The sequence below is a fragment of the Leptosomus discolor genome, chromosome 9, assembly GCF_034619465.1.
Source record: "Leptosomus discolor isolate bLepDis1 chromosome 9, bLepDis1.hap2, whole genome shotgun sequence".
In the NCBI taxonomy this organism is placed as follows: Eukaryota; Metazoa; Chordata; class Aves; order Leptosomiformes; family Leptosomidae; genus Leptosomus; species Leptosomus discolor.
Genome location: NC_141399.1, coordinates 30,166,226 through 30,182,919, shown reverse-complemented (window position 1 = coordinate 30,182,919; position 16,694 = coordinate 30,166,226).

The window sequence follows — 16,694 nt, the reverse complement described above, 5'->3', positions numbered from 1 at the left end:
AACAGGCATGGGCTGGAGGAGGTGGGAGGGAGAAAGCTTGGACAAAAAACAGGAGGCCCTGCTGATGCCCATGAAGCTTCACCATGAAACTCCCCGGAGCAGCATTTCACAGCACACCCCACCCTGCAAGGCCTCTGGCGATCCCCCAGAGCAGTCTGTAATAAAAAGGCCATTTTGTTTGAATTGTGGCTCCCTGGGTCAGTGCAGCAGGGACTGGCTGAGGAGCAACCGCTGCTGAGAGGACAGGGCTGCTACTGGTTTCTTTGCTAGTTTTAGGCATATGACCTAGAGAGTTGGGTGGACTGGAACCTAATGAAGTTCAACAAAGGCAAGTGTAGGGTCCTGCACCTAGGGAGAAATAACCCCATGCACCAGTACAGGCTGGGGATTGACCTGCTGGAGAGCAGAGAAGGACCTAAGAGTTCTGGTGGACAGCAGGATGGCCATGAGCCAGCAATGTGCCCTTGTGGCCAAGAAGGCCAATGGCATCCTGGGGTGCATTAAGAGTGTGGCCAGCAGGTCGAGGGAGGTTACTCTCCCCCTGTACTCTGCCCTGGTGAGGCCATATCTGGAGTGCCGTGTCCAGTTCTGGGCCCCTCAGTTCAACAGGGACAGGGAACTACTGGAGACAGTCCAGCAGAGGGCTACAAAGATGATGAGGAGACTGGAGCACCTCTCCTATGAGGAAAGGATGAGAGACCTGGGGCTCTTTAGCCTGGAGAAGACTAGGAGGTGACCTTATCAACACTTATAAATATCTAAAGGGCAGTGTCAAGCAGATGGGGCCAGGCTCTTTTCAGTGGTGCCCAGTGACAGGACAAAGGGCAACGGGCACAAACTGGAGCACTGGAAGTTCCACCTGAACATAAGGAAAAACTTCTTTACTCTGAGGGTGACAGAGCCCTGGAACAGGCTGCCCAGGGAGGTTGTGGAATCTCCTTCTCTGGAGACATTCAAAACCCGCCTGGATGCGTTCCTGTGTGACCTACTCTAGGTGGTCCTGCTCTGACAGGGGGGTTGGACTAGATGATCTCGAGAGGTCCCTTCCAACCGCTAACATTCTGTGGTTCTGTGACCTTGGACAATTCCCATGACCTCCCTAAGCCCCTCTTCATCTGCACAAGCCCAGGTGATTGAACACACCGTTGGTGCAAGGTATAGCATAAATGCCGAAGAGGGACATCACCCTGTGAAACACGGCAGGGAGCAGAAACTTCCAGGAAAGAGAGGGTGCCCCAGAAAGGAGGTGGGCCAGCCCTGTCTGAGCCCTTCTCTGCTAGCCAGGCACAATGCACCTGTGGATCTGAGAGGAAAGAGTGCTACAAACATGTCGGTGAGTGCACAGCAGGGCTCGCCAGCTTGGGTTTTCATATTTTTAACATTAAACCTGTCCTGTAGGTTTTCTGGACTCCAGGGAGCAGGTCTGGACACACTGACCCCACTGCACAGGTCTGACTGCAAAGTAGCATATGCTGGGGCATAGTATCATCCGCTTGGATAGACAAATGATTCACCTTGTGGTTTCCAGAGTATTTTCTTGCCCTAACAATCCTGCCAGAAAAGGTCTGGGCATCTCAACTTGCTCACACATCCTGCTGTCACTCAACAGGCAGAAGGTCCTAAATAGAGCCGGTATAACCCAGGCACTGATGAACTATTAGTCACCACCATCAAAGAAAGAAGCAGACAGCAGTAAATACGAGCAGGAGAGGAGCACCCGTCCATCTGTTAGGGTAATGCTGTACCTTCTACTTCCATACAAACTGCTTAGCAATGCACGGTAAACCTGCATAGAAAAGCCCACTAGCCGTTTACCAGGCTCAAACGAGAGCCCCGTATTGCTCCCTACCCTTCCTGTCGTGCAGGCAGCTGCTGGACTCACTCCATGCTCTCACTCCAGCTGGAAGCTGCTGCTGTGATAGCACAAGACTGGCATGGTCCCATCGGCCAGGGCTGTGCCAGGCAGCATGGGGGGTTAGCACTCCACTTCCATGTTTGCTCCCGCTCACCATTTGTACAAACACTTCTTTCTTATCAAGTAACAGCACAGCAGATTCAGGGTTTTTTTTTAAATTTTAAATCTATTCTAGGTTGCATGCAATGTGTGTTCTCCCACAGCAGAGAGCACTCCTTCTGCCCAGCATATTGCAGGCCCCAGTTAAATTTCCCTTGGCTCTTCTGAGGTAGAAACTGAACAAAATCTTTTTTTAAAGACTTTTTTTTTTTTTTAAATATAAAGACAGAGTTTGCAGGAAGCCAACCAATAAAGGAGCTGGACTTAAGAGGAGACAGGACACAAATACAGTTCTGTCCAAGAAAAAGCTTGCCTTTGCACTTGTGGCTAGTCCATTAGCAGGATGGCGTAGGCAGCAGCCCCACTGCCACAGAAATGCCAGCCAGGTCTGGGACCTGGGACTGACATCTGGGGCTGATCTAGCTCTCCAAGCCCTCAGTATGCCATGTGCTTCCTGCTCCCAGCACTGGCTCTGCACTGGTGAAAGGCACCGCAGAGCAGCATTTGCAGACTGTCTGGACAGGGCTGCCAGGGAATGACAGCTGCTCCCCCCACAGCCAGGGACCGTGCATGCTACCCATGATCAGACCTGAACCTTTCAAACATCCAGTTCAGTTCAAAAACTGGACAGTTTCTCTGTGAACTACCATAAAAATGCTTCAGAAGACTCAAACCTGGCAGAGTTCCCCCATTCTGCACAGAAGGATGTGCCTCCGCACCCCTGAAGCATCCTGCAAGCACTCACATGAACACGAGAGAGACACCATGGTTCACACAGGGTGTACCCACATCCAGAGCAAAACCAGCAAGGGCATCATCCTAGAGAGGACAAACATACCAGCCATCAGGCAAGCCCCATGCCCTCAGGCAACCAGCTCAGAGGGGACAGTGGAGAAGGAAATGGGCAGCATATGGCAAAGGCACAGTAGGTGTCTTCCTTTCTTCCATGCTGAACTCCAGCCCACAGCTGGGTCAGATCCATGTGCTGAGCCTTTCAGTGCCAAAGGAAGCTTCTAGGATCAGCTGTGCAGGGAGGGACGGAGGAACTGGGAACAGATTTATAAGGAAGCGGACACAGGCTGGGTAACCCTTCGTGAACCCAGATATAGTGTGAGTAGAAACTAAAAGGGGAAAAGAAGGCAGGATAAGAAGACAGAAAAAAAACTAAGGACAAGGGTGTAGTAACAGACAGGAAAGAATGGTCAAGAGATAACAAAGCTGGAAATAAAGGCATCTGAAAAATAGCAAAACTGGGAAGAGTTATAAACCATGTTTTTCCCATCTGCCTCCATCCACAGGCTGGACTATTTCCAGGACTATTCCCATGGCAGCTCTGAATTTATTTCACTGCTGCCATCTGCTCTGCAGCTTCCCTCCACACACGCTCCCGACTGGCACTTCTTATCACCTGTTGCTGACATGGCAGACCTCTGGCTGCTGCTGACAGCCAAGTGACACCAAAGCCCGCAGGGAGTGTCTGCACATAAATCAAGAGCTGCTTGGTAGACCCAAAGCTTTGTTCAGCTCCTCTTCCCCGCTCCGGCTATGTCAGGGTTGGAGAACAGAAGCCACAGGGTGGTGGGGCGCAGGCACCGTACGGACCCATTGCAGCAGCCCCAGGACATACAGGATCCAGAGAGGACTGGGGTGAGAAGAGGCTGCAGCACTACTGGGTGCAGCACAGGGTTGGTTTTGAATCAACTGCACAAGAAAGTCCATCTTCTCCTGTCCCTGCGCTGTCCTTCCTGTGGCTCTTTGTGGTATTACAGATAACACGCCAAGACTGTATCTTCCAGCAGCAAAGATGCCAAGTGCCTGCTGTGGTCTCAACAGTTAGATTTAGATCCTCAGTACAAGCTCAAAGAGTCCCAAAATGCTGAAGATTTTTTTAAAAAATCTTAGACAAATGCATTAGTCTTAAATACACTAGGTTAAACCCGGGCCATGTTTCTCTTTCCAGATCTGTCTCCCATGTCCTTCTGCCTCAACTCAGTCTGCAGAGGGAAGCTGTGATCAGAAGGCTCAGCAGGCTGCCTGCAACCCCCTTGCATGAACTGCAAGGTGAAAACAACAGATCTGAATGTGCCTGGCATCACCCAGCCCTAAAGGGACACAAAGATTTCCTTTGCTCCTCCTGGCAAGAAGATCCACACATATTGCCAAGACTGGTCTGATTCAGATGCCTTGTAAGAGCATCAAGCCCATAGCTGGGCTAAAAAGCCTCAAACACAGCATGCACATCTTCCTTCCCAGTGGCCTTATGGCTGTGTCATGCACAGATCCATCCAGCAGTGCCCAGTTTGAGCAAAGCAGACTCAGTGCGCTGCAGCCAAACATGAAAACCTCCTCAGAGGCCATCGGCCCTGAGAAGGAGAAGCAATCAGCTGGTTCTTGCAGCTGATGGTGCAGGAATAAGGCATGCAGTGTTTACCAGGGAAGATGGGCCAGCAGGCATGGGAGGAGAAGCCTGCATGTCCAGTCACACAGGAGCAGTGCGGAAGAATCTCGGGGCCCCAACAGTGCCACGCTCTCACCCACACCAGCCAGGCCCCTGCATTCAAAGCTCCCATGAGGAGCTCTGCTGTTCCTGCTTACCACAATGCCCAGAGCTTTGGCTGCAGCACGGCAGCTACACAGCACTGTGGCCTCAGTGATGGCAGGGATGTGATGCCTCTCAGTTACCAACAGCACTTCCACCAGGGATGATGTGGTCCTTAGAGGAACCCTCCCTGGCACCAAGCAAGCTGCACCGCAAGCCAGTTATTCCCCAAGTTATTATCCCAAAGCTTCACGCTTAGGACAGCGGAGCTCCTTAGGGTGATCTTGTCCAACGGTGTGGGTCTGTCTTTGTTCAAGTTTAGATGCAGTCACGTGGAGGAGGAATGACCAGTGGAGTCAAACGTGAGGCAAATGTTTGCCAGTCACAGATCTCTCCCCATGTCTTAGCCCTGGATTCAGAGCTGAGAAAAGTAACTTAAGTGCCTGTCAAATAAATACCACACTGATCCCAGCCAGGCAGCATGGCAGTCTTTTCCAGGAAAGATGAGGTCTCATGAACACCCACAGCAATATAATCTTACCGTACCCACACAATACACACTCATGTTGGGGCTTCACCAACTCGTTAGTGAGCCATCACTGAAATAGTATTTCACAACCTCCCTTACACTCTCTGCACTCCTAATTGCTTTCAATTATTTCTCATAGGCATGGCAGCTGGCTGAGCAATGCTTTCCCCCAGTGAAGTTAAACAGTTCGCTGTGGAAAACATGGAAGGAAGTTCAGCTATTAGTTTGCATCACTGCTTAACAGCTGGGTCTTTCACCTTCCCTGGAAATCTACCTGCTACAAGTCAGAAATTAGTAGCTACCCAGACATCAGCTACACCAGACGTGCTCTCCAGCATCCCTCACATGGGTTTCCAGTAGCCCTGCCATCCTCCTGTATTCATTCAACAGGACCTGGCAGCAAGAAAAACTTGCAAGGTGGGCACTGCAGGCTATGCTTGAGCTCTTCCTCCGAAGGCTGGGACTGCTTTTGGCATGATGTGTTCTAGCAAAATATCATGTTCCTGGGAAGCTGCTGAGCAGACAGTGGGCCAAGCCAAAACGCCACGCAAGCGGTGCTCTGCAAGACCAAGGAGCTTTGGTGGTTCCCCTTAAAGAGCTTTATTTTCAGGGGAAGAGAAGAAAGACTGTTTGTGGATGGACTGTGATTCTGGAAAAATGCCTTCCAGAAATTCAGCACATGGGAGACACTGAGGATAGAAAACTTCATCTCAGGTGGTCAGAGAAGGGTAAAACAAAAGCTTCTCAGAAAAGTGCTGGCCAGAAGCTTGCTGCCTAGCTAAGGGCAAAGACAGGCCACCGCTTCAATGAGAAGGACATGCCCTTCTGAGCATTAGCACACCTGGCATCCAGCACACCATCAAAGCACTGCATGAACTTGGCACAGGTCCCAGGGCCATGTCCTGAGCACTGATTTAGAGCTGACAGGAGCCAGCCCTGGCATATGGGTTTAGCAGGACAACCAGCCCCTTACAGCAGGACAGTCGCCTTGAGCAAGATTAGCATTTGAATATCTACACCTTCAGTGCTGGTGGCTGAAAGGACCAAATCACCCTTGTTATGTGGCAATTTTAAAAATAACCTTTCCCAAAGCCCCACAGTGCATAACCCCGTGTCTGTCTCAGCTCCAAGAGCCGAAGGAGATCAGCTTGCAGGGCTGACGGGTATTTTTGGGCACTCTGACTAATTGTCAGGACATATGCTGGGAATTCTTTACAAGGAAAAACAAAGCTGCAAAGTCCCCTCCAGTGAGGCCTATAGGGTTGGATTAGTCACAAAAGTTATTCCCAGAAGCCTCTGCTTTGGGAGGGTTTGATTTAACTTCCAATTTCAGATAAGTGCATTTTAAAATGGAAGAAGGGGTCAACGTCCTCGCACCCTGACACTTAAAACGAAGGCTCAGCCAGGCTGGGGCTGTGTTGTACCAACAACAACAAGGGCAGGAGAAGTGAAAACCCTTCACCTTGGAGTGGCTTCAAATTTGCAACTGCTTTTTTGGCACCACATCACATGGCCACTCGCTGGCCGTGCCAGGGGACATGCTCCAGGACAAGCCAAGGAGAAGACATCCACCAGAGGGGGAGAGGGGTGCCACAAGCACCTGCTCACTTGTAAGATGGAGATGTGGTGCAGCCTTCTAAGACACCTTGCTCTGGTCCTGTGTTACCACACATTTCCTCTGCTGAAGCAGATGCCAAGGCTTCGTTTGTGACTGGAGTTGACTTCAGCCACCATTCGCGTTAATACTTTGCAAATCAGCCCATCAAGCCTCTTGTTAAAGCGCTGTTCGTTTAACGACCACACATCACACAACTCAGCTAGGCTCTTTGCCTCTCCTTTTGCAGGGAAGTTGGAGCCATTGCCAGACTAGGAGATCACTTGCACTGATCCTACTGATCTTGTGTTTGCTGCTCTTTCCCAAACTGACCTCCAAGAGACTAAGGACTCAGGCAAAACCAGAGAAGTCAGTCAGACTTCCAGAAGAGCCTGGAGACCTGATAAAGGAGTATTTTGCCAGCCATGTTCCTCTTCCTCCCTCCACACTCAGGATCGAGGAACTTCCAGCTCAGTAACTTCAGAGCACCGTTGCACTGCAGCCAAATATGAAGTTCTTCTTGAAGGCCATCCGCCCTGAGAGGAGCAGAGATTGGCTGCTTCTTTCAAGTTCATTTACCATGAAATAAAGAATTTATTTTAAAAGGAACTTGATTTGGGGTTATTTTTATGTAGTTTCTTGTCACTTCTTCTCCCAAGGGTATCTTGGAGTCTGATCACCTCAACAGCACTTCACTCATATGCGAGTTTAAGCCAGCACTCATCCAGCTCAGTTCCTCTACAGTTGTTAAGAGAGCAAATAAAGCACCTGTGTGCAACATCTCCACAACACCCTGGGACACACAAACCCAGAACAGCCCACGTTTTGCCACTACTGTGCAAGGCTTGAGCGCGCTCTGCCTTTCAGTCTAGAAGCTGTTTTGATGCTTTGAGCCCCGCTGCTGTCTCACCTGTGCTGCTGGTCCATGCACTTCTGCTTTCCCCTTTCTGTGGTGTATAGCAAACCCTGCTCTTTTCATTCAGTGGAAACACTGCACCGAAAGTACACACATCTGAGGATGACGAGAACTCTCTGAAGTCTCCACCAGTGCTTTCTGCATATATTTCCCCCCAAGTGGCACAGCAATTTCCACTGAGGATAAGTGCTGTCAATTCAATTTCTAATAACGGCATTAAAATGTATAAGCCATCCCTCTGGAGTCAGGGATAATATTTTCAAAGTGCCTGTGTGATACAGGAATGTAAATCTCATTTTTCACAAAGTGATAAGGATCCCAGGTCTCCCTGGAAATGTCAGATCAGAGCTGGGCGAGTTCTACACTAAAAAGCATTCTCCATGGGGTCGGTTAGAAAATATTGATTCCCATTTTTTTTTTTTTTTTTAAAAAAAAAAAAAGGAACAAATATCTTTAAATCTTTCGTCAGAGTTAAGATTCAATTTCAGCCAAAACCGGACAGACCCAGCCAAGAACAGCTCTCAGAGCCCTGCCCCAGTTTGCAGTATCCCAGCCGAGTGTCCTTATGTGCAGGATAGAGGCTGTTTCAGAGGTGGGGAACAGGGGAATTGTCCTCCCCACAGCACTCTGCCATCCTAGTTTTTGGGTAACTGAGCAAAATTTCAGTTGCTTTTGTGCCTTTGGAAACGTTAAGACCAGTAGACTAATACTTGGCAAGAGACAGTTCAGCCCAAAGTAGTATGGAGAGGCAAGGTTATTTAAGCTGCTAAGTTTAATTTGTCTCCCATCTGCTGAAACAGCAAATACCTTCATCCCCCACCTCCACAGGGACAGGGCAGGGCACTTGGAGGCAAGAGGTGGTCCCCTCTCTCCCATGCTCCCACCAAGGGTCTCATAGCAGCACATTACAGAATCTCTATCAGTACTCACTCCTGAAGCAATGGGCAAAGTCTGTGGGCTGTCACATTTACTAAACACAGCCCTCGGAATACGAAAAATAAGATACTTAGAAGAGTGCTTGATTTTAAACATAGAAATAAACCAACTGGAGTTGGTACAACCACTTATGGGTTTGATTAAGCCATACTCTGCTCTGTGGCTGGATCCAGAGCCAAAAAAAAAAGGATTTTGTTTTCTTTTTCAAGTAGCAGTAAGACAATAAATTCAGGGGCAACGAGTAACAGTCTGCAAAGGGAAACAGCCCTTCTCAATACAATTGCTGCTAGCTGTCAAACTACTGTCCAAATCAAACTATTAGAGGATCGGCTCCATGTGACAAAAAAGCAGTGCTAATTGCACACAAGTGCCAGAGAAAACTGTCAAAAAGCTAAAGCAGATGTGAAACAGTGGCTTGCATTCTTTTAAAACCAGCTTGTGCAGCCACAGTGCATGAAAGCCCACAAGCATCTGTGTCCCGCTGGGAATACTGCAGGACAATGGGCAAAGGGTGGGGCTTTCAAATCATCGAGGACTTTTCCTACAATAGCAAGGACTCTGCTGTCTCTTTGATAAAGTTGTACCTCTTGAGCCAAATTCTCTTCTCAACTGTGCTAGAGCAAGCCCAGCAGCAAGCCTTGCTTGCTTTATGCCAGTGTTGAGCAAGGTCACACTTGGTCGTGGCCAAATCCAGGATACACAAAGCACAGCAGTGTTTTAGTTGCCCAGAGACAGCCAAAAAGCAAACATGTCTTGATACCAAGTAGGTGAAACACTGGGGTGGGGACAGGCTGCTGAGTGAGGACGTGGGGAGGAGGGAGCACAGGCCTGCAGGGATGCCTGTCCCACTCCCAAACACTAACGCCCGCTGCTCAGCCCCATAATAAAGAGGCGACATAAAGGAATATCAAACACCACATGCAAACAACTCACGCACATGTTAGACACACTGTGCCTCATCTCCAAAGACCTGCTGAAAGCAAAACATAAAATGTCACAGAGCAGTTCGCTAGCTGCCTGCCAGCTCAGTGATGGGCAATATGGGGGCACGGTGGAAGGACCTGCACTACACAACAGTCACATGGACTCAAACCAGCTGTTGGGATGGCTCAGGCCCACCACTGAGCACTATAAAAGGCAGATGCGTGCGGGTGAACTCATGCCTCTTTCACTCAAATCTCAATTAGTTATAACTCCTCATGTTAAAATTACTTTCTTTCAAATACTGACCTACTCCAGGTATCAGTTTTATGAAGCCCTACCATAAAGCTGATGGCTGAATGCGCTGGTGGCTGCAACAGAGCTGCCCGTGATGCTGAGGGACTTGGTCATGTCGCCAAAGCTTTTCCCACATGGCTCCAGAAAGGAGCTGGAAGAAATCCACTCACAGGCCTGGAAGGGACTTGTAAGAACACAGAGACAGATCACTCCATCCTTGTAAAATTATAATAAAAGACTTCCAAAATACAAAAATACCCCTGCTGAAACCAATGTTTTTTTAATAGATGCAACCTTGCTCCAGAAAGTCACAAGGTTAATCCAAGAAGAGATTGTGATTTTGCACCACGTGAGTAGGGACTCAGCTTTTGTCTGCATTTGTGCTGCTGATAATTGTATCTGTTTTCAGCCACTAGTAACTATGTCTTAAAAGATGCGGTTGAAATCCATCAGTGGGCCTCTAGTAAGTGGCTTATGCATTGCTTCATCAAAACAGGTGCCAGGTGATATGCTGATTTATTTCTACGTTATTTAATGTATTTGATAACTCAGCAACAGAGAGCAAAAGTCAAGAAAAGGAAGAAGCAGAGACTACTGCCACACCTTTATCAGCCTCCCTGCTGCAGAATCCTAGTGCATCCTGCCTTTCTGACTGGCACGGCCAGCAGCCCTGCGAGAGACCCCTCCAACCCCAGCCTCCATCACCCAGGTCTCTGCTCTGCAGCAGAGCAAGAAAGCCATCTCTCTGCTTGCAGTGGCTGCTCCCAGACTGCCCACTGTGCCCTGGCAGGAGGTGACCACAGTGGCTGTCCAAGTACAGGTCCTCCTGACACCTAGTGTCTCCTGCAGGCTTATTCCTGGGAGCAACTGCAGGGATGGATGGACACAGAAATCTGCCAAACCCTGCCACTAGGATCAGCCTTTCAAAAGTCAAGTTCTGATCTACTTAAACTGGGGACACTTCAGAGTGAAATAATGGCAGAGGCCAAATTTTCAAGCTCTTGCCCCAGGTATGTTGCAGAAAAGGTTTTTCCAAGTCCTTGCTTCAGGCCCTGGAGCAGCAGCAGGGGAGATGTTCTGCCCATCAGAGATACCTATCTAACTAGCTGTTTAAAACTAACATCTACAAGTCAGCATCTCAGTTTTCTCCACAATCTTTGCACAGGGAGAGGTTTCCAAGATAGGGAGATGGAGGAGGCAGCCACATCTGCAGCACCTTAACCCACCCCCAGGGCTCTCCACCTCATGGTCCCACCAGGAATGTCACCGCCACACTTCCAGGAATTGTAAAAGCCCAGGCTTAGCAACCAGCCTCACACGTGATCTCATTTATGAGGCAAAAGATCTCTGGCAAAAGAGCTCACACAGTGTCCAAATGCCAATGGAGCAGACAGAGTTACTGGTGCTGGCTCCCTTTCCATCCGGCTGCTCCAGCTCAGGCACCGACATTGCTCAGAGGATGAGCTCATCGCTATTTCAGGTTAAATTTGCACTTGGCAATCTCCCTGGTAACCAAAACAAATTACTCATTCGTTTATAGCAGATTTATTGGTTGTTTGTTTCAGTGTCTAGTGAAGTACACAGAGAGCTTCACCACGTCTTAGCACCAACACAGCCTGGGGTATAAGAGCATGGAGGACAGTATTTAGAGCCATTGCTATGGAAATGGGCTGCATTAGCACTGGAGGTCAGAGGCAAAGCTGACTTCAGGCCTACCCCAACAATATGAAACTAAGAAAAGGAGGTGCAAGGCATGGCCTTCACTCACACACACTGCATGTGACCCTGCACGGCAGCCCCCAGCCATCTCAGACACCAGAGAGGTGTTAGAACCTCCTCCAGCACATCAGGGTAACCAGAGAGATGCTGATTGCAATCCTCTCCAGCCAGAAACAAAAAAAAAAAAAATCTTTCCCCGAAACAGATATCAGGCGGGTCTGACACTGGGATACCTGCTAACACCAGCCACCATCAGCTCCATTTCACACGTCAGGACTTTGAGGACACAGGATAGTTATAGCACTTGCTGCCTGTTTACTCTCTCAGGCAGGAATTTCCTCCCGTTCATCATCACATGCATCAGCACAAAGGGCACTGAGAAGCCAGGGAAGCAGGACTCACCCCAAGGTATTTGCCTGCTCTGATCTGCAATGCATAGCATGCTTGAAAGAGATCAGCTGTGTCCATTTTTCAGTCACACAGACCTGAGGCAAGATACAGCTCAGAAGTTGCCCAAATCACCTCTTATATTTAACAAAGGGTTTGGGGGTTCTTTTGGTTTATTTTTTACTGAACGTGTTTTTGCAAGAAAGAACTCTACCCTGACCAGCTCAATCCAGCAAGACGAAATGTTGGTCAAAATATGTAATCTGTGGATAAGACCCATTCCAGTCTTCTGAAATGAAAGCAGGCAGGTTGTATCCCCTACCCACTGCAAGAAACCCATCCCACCACAGAGACAGATCCAGAGTCAAAAGTTTCCACCTTCAGCTAAAATTCATTACGGTGATAACAGTATAAGAGAGAAGGGAAGATTATGGCAAGAGAAGGGAAGATTATGGCAAGATGACATGGTCATGCATCCAACAAAACAAATCCGGACAGAACTAAACAGATTTGCATCTTCACTGCGTGTCTTTGTGCTGCTGTGGGGTGAATGCGGGCTGCTCCCCCATCCTGCTCCGCTCCTGCCACCCAGGCCATTTCCAGAGGCAGCACTGAAATACATTATACATCAACAGTCATTTACCTGGCAAGCTGTCCCAGAGGGGAAGCTTGACTGGCTTTCAGTGGGCAGAGGGTAGGTAGGAAACAGTATTTACATGTGCTGAGTGAAATATATAGCTCTGTGTATTTTTAAAGTGAGATGAGACCAGGGAGAGAGATATTCTTGCACGCTGGGCTGCTCATTACTGCCTCTCGTACAGTACTGTCAGAAGCAAGACTACATCAAGACAGCGCTTAGACATCACTAGGGCATTTTTAAGTGGAAGCAAACCAGTAGGAATTACTACTCAGATCTCTGAATGAGGACCACATGCCCGTGTGCTTCTGGAGGCGCTGTCTGTGTTTGCATTCCCTCGAACCACTGACTGCCCTGCCATTAATGCTGTACTAAAGAGCAGAACATGGTGCCAGGCCCTCAGGATGCTTTCAGGATCCTACCACTGCCTCCACGGGCTGCTCATCTGAACAGACGTCAGCCAGAACAACTCATCCAGCCTGTCCTCTGGATTAGGTAAGTCATACTAGAAAAATCTCTGTAGTACCCAGCAGCAGCCTGAGTGCACACAACTGTCCCAGGACAGCATGTCTTCTGGGATGCAGGCAGTCCTGGGGATGACACATCTACAGGGTGTTTTAATGAGCTCTTTGCTATGTCTGTGCAATGAGAAGAGGGGCAAACCAAGAGGCACAGGACGCAGTGGAAAAGGCTCAAGAGTCCAAAAACGAGACGATAAGACAGAAGCTAGAAAGGCAGGCAGTGCCTCAGAAGTGACTAATTCCAAACCTTTGCTCCAATGTTTATTATAGAAAAGAGCAGATAAGAAAGGCAGCTGATGATAACAACTGCCAGGGGCAGCCAGTCCCAAGTTAAACAAATAGCAAATGCCTTGCAAGTAGCCTGCCAAGTCAGAATGGTTCCCACAACTTGGGGCACTTCTTTAAAAGAAAGTACATTATTTTCTCCCGCCCCAGCATCCTATTGGCAGTGGAGGAGCTATATTTAGGGTGGTTCCATAGTTATTCTTAAGGGGATCTTTGGTCAGAGACCACTGGAAGCACTTGAAAACTGAATATTCCTGAATGAAGGTATTGGGGAAGAGGTGGGATCCAATTCCCTGCAGGAAAGCCAACTAGCAACCACTGTGGGCTGTACTAGCCATTGATTTAGTGTGATGAACCACTTCTATTTTTCTTAGCATAGGAAGAAAGGCACGTCCAGCACACTGATTCATAATACAGTTTTGGAGAATTGTCTCTGGCCAAGCAAAAGAGTGGAGAGCAATTCTTGCTCTGCCAGAAGTTCTAAGTCCTCTGCTACTTGGACACACATATTGGGGTAGCTGCTTCGGCATTAAAGCTAGCTTGAAGAAAAAGAGGTGGATTATAGATCTCTGTACCAACCATGCCTCCCAACAGGAGTCCTTTGGCATATCTAGCACATGCAATTCCTCGCTAACAGTGGTCCCTTAAACCCATCATTTCAGTAGATAGAGTCACTGGAGCCAGACATCATTTGATTTGAAGCTCCCCAATCTCAAAGCATCATAAAGCATGAAGGTCTCTGATGTCTTGAAGACAAGTGGGAGGTTTTTCCAGGAGGGAAATCTTCTTTATTTTTATTTATTTATTTATTAGCTAGTTCTCCTGCTCTTGCTCCCCATCTACATCACAGTAGAGACATCAGAACAGACTTATTTCACTGTAGCTCTGTGGTTCAACAAGTAAACTGTCTCTGAAACTTTTTGATCCAAATTATTAAACCTCAAGCTATACCTGTCAGGTAGCCTCCCATGAGGCAGATTTTAGTCTCTTTTCCACTCTGCTCTGTTTTCCCCTTTCCAGAGGTGGAAAGATACTAGAGACATGGAAGCCGTAAGGCCACTCTGCAGTGCTTGTTCACAACAGGAACAGGTTTTTTCTATTCTTCATTAGAGGCCTGAGTAACAGCTGGTATTCTGCATTTGATCCCCAGATCACAATGCAGCCGTGTCACAGCACTCTTAATCCCTCGCAGTTAATAGCTGTTGACTGCCTGTTCACGTGCCAAACGGCGGGCCCTGCGGAGCCGGAGGAAGAGAGAGTTGCATCCCAAATTACATCAATCACTAGGCTCACCTCAGAGAGCAAAAAAAGATCAGGGACATCTGTGGAACGAATGGGTCTCCTGAAAACACCAGGCTGAAGTCATGAGGATTTGAATTTCCTATTTACAAAAATAATGCAATTCTATAACAGGATCCAAACCAAAATTGTAACTCTGCCTTAAAGTTTCCAGTCAGGCTCACAGCAAAATACCAACCCTTCCACCCTGGGCTGCAGCTCGGTCGCTGTCAGGAACCCCATGCTGGCTCTCCAGCCTTTTCCAGGGCACTCTTTAATTCAGCCTTTTTTGAAAGAGCACTTCCTCAGGACCTCTCTATCCTATTCCAGCATGGCTATAATGCAGTCCTTGCCCTGCTTTCAAATACCTCCAAAGCCCTAAATGTCATTTTAGTCCCGCCATAGGACACAAATTCTATTTGCCATCTCTTCAGAGGGAGATGGAAAAGGTGGAGAAGCACAAGAGCATCCATCCACGCATCTGTCCATCCCCCAGACAACACCACACTCTCTTGCCGCACCAGCAGGAATTTGCTCTGGCAGCATTCTTGGCACCATGCACGCCTGAATCACTCTGAAAGTATCAAGGGCCAAATCCTGCTTCAGTACATGCTGCAGGGACAGCAAACCTTGCCTTGCCAAGAAAGCCTTTTTTGTGGCTTTCCACATACCAGCTTGGAGCAGAGCAAATCCTTTGTGGGAAATACTTTGAGCAGCTAAATGAGTCAATCTCTGGTAGAAGATTTTTGGCTATGGGCCTGGGGAGGGTGAGTGCGTGATACGCACAGCACCTGCAACCCCTGGACTGAGGGTAAGAAGCTGAGACAGGGCTCCATTTTCTTGCCATCCTTCCCCTCTTTGCACCCTGCCTGTTTTGTGAGGCTCAGCAGCACCCACCCACGGGCTCCCTCCCAGCATGTAGAACTCATTTTAGCCCAACTTCGTGACTGCCTCTAGCAAGGACTACTTCCCTGCACTGACCAACTCATAATCCTTCTTTAAGGGACTTTATCCCACCAATTTACACGCTGTTTCAGAGCCCAAGTTTCTGCAGTGTCTTTGCTGAGTCTGCAGGCTCCCTTTGGACACACGTGGAGGGTTAGCAGGGAGAAACGCTCATCGCCAAGCAGCCTCGGCCTCTTGGCTCCAATTCATTCCCACAGAAGCCAGCTGGGCTGACATCCCCAGAACCGGCTCGGGGCTGCCCATCTTCAAAAAGCCCCAGTCAAAGCACATCAAAGAGTCAAAACACGCTGGGCTATATCCTGTCTCTGAACCCCAGGGAAGCCCCAGTGCTTTTTCTCCTACACCCAGCTAAGTGGCTGCAAAACAGGGTATTTTACTGGACCCAGGGATAAAAGAACTGAAGCCAGAATATGTGGCACAGTCCTTCTAAGACCATGCTGCAGAAGCAGAAGCATGTGTTTATCTAAATTGCATTTAATCCTTTAGAGTCCTAGTGTCTCAAGAGCCATTTGCTAAAAACCCCTCTCCAAATCAGGGTATCTAAATGAAACATGAGGTCTCTTTCTTCCTCCCACACTCCCTCTGGCAAAATCAGACATGAAATGACTGATCTCAGACATTTCTGCTTTGTTACTCTCCCTGTCTTCCATAATAGAGAACTGAAAAAAAGAGATCCCAAGTAATCAAGCTGAAGTATTTTGACTTACAACACATTTTTTATTATAAAACCACAGGTCAGGTCTGGGAAGGTTTATTGTATAGACATTATTTCCATTAAGTTTTCAAACAAAAGTGATTCCACATAGCTAAAATTACAGAATCACATCTGAAATCTCAGCTTTGCTACCTTTACGCTCCTACATGCAGAGTGACAATGGCTGGACACCACAGAGGTGAGAAGCAGACACTGGCTACACGGCTCAGCCCTCCACACATCTGCTAGTGACACCCCCATCAGTGCGACCCCAGAAGCAGCCTGGCACCAGCCAGCCCAAACTTGCCTGTTGCTGTCCAGGAAGCTGCTCTGATTTTGGAGCACACTCAAAGCCTGAGCAAACGCCGCACATTGCTGGTTCTGAGGCTTACCTTGCTGCATGTAACACCACTGGGACTTCAGGTCTAAGCAACACCACGAAAATGGAAAGTGCTAAACAT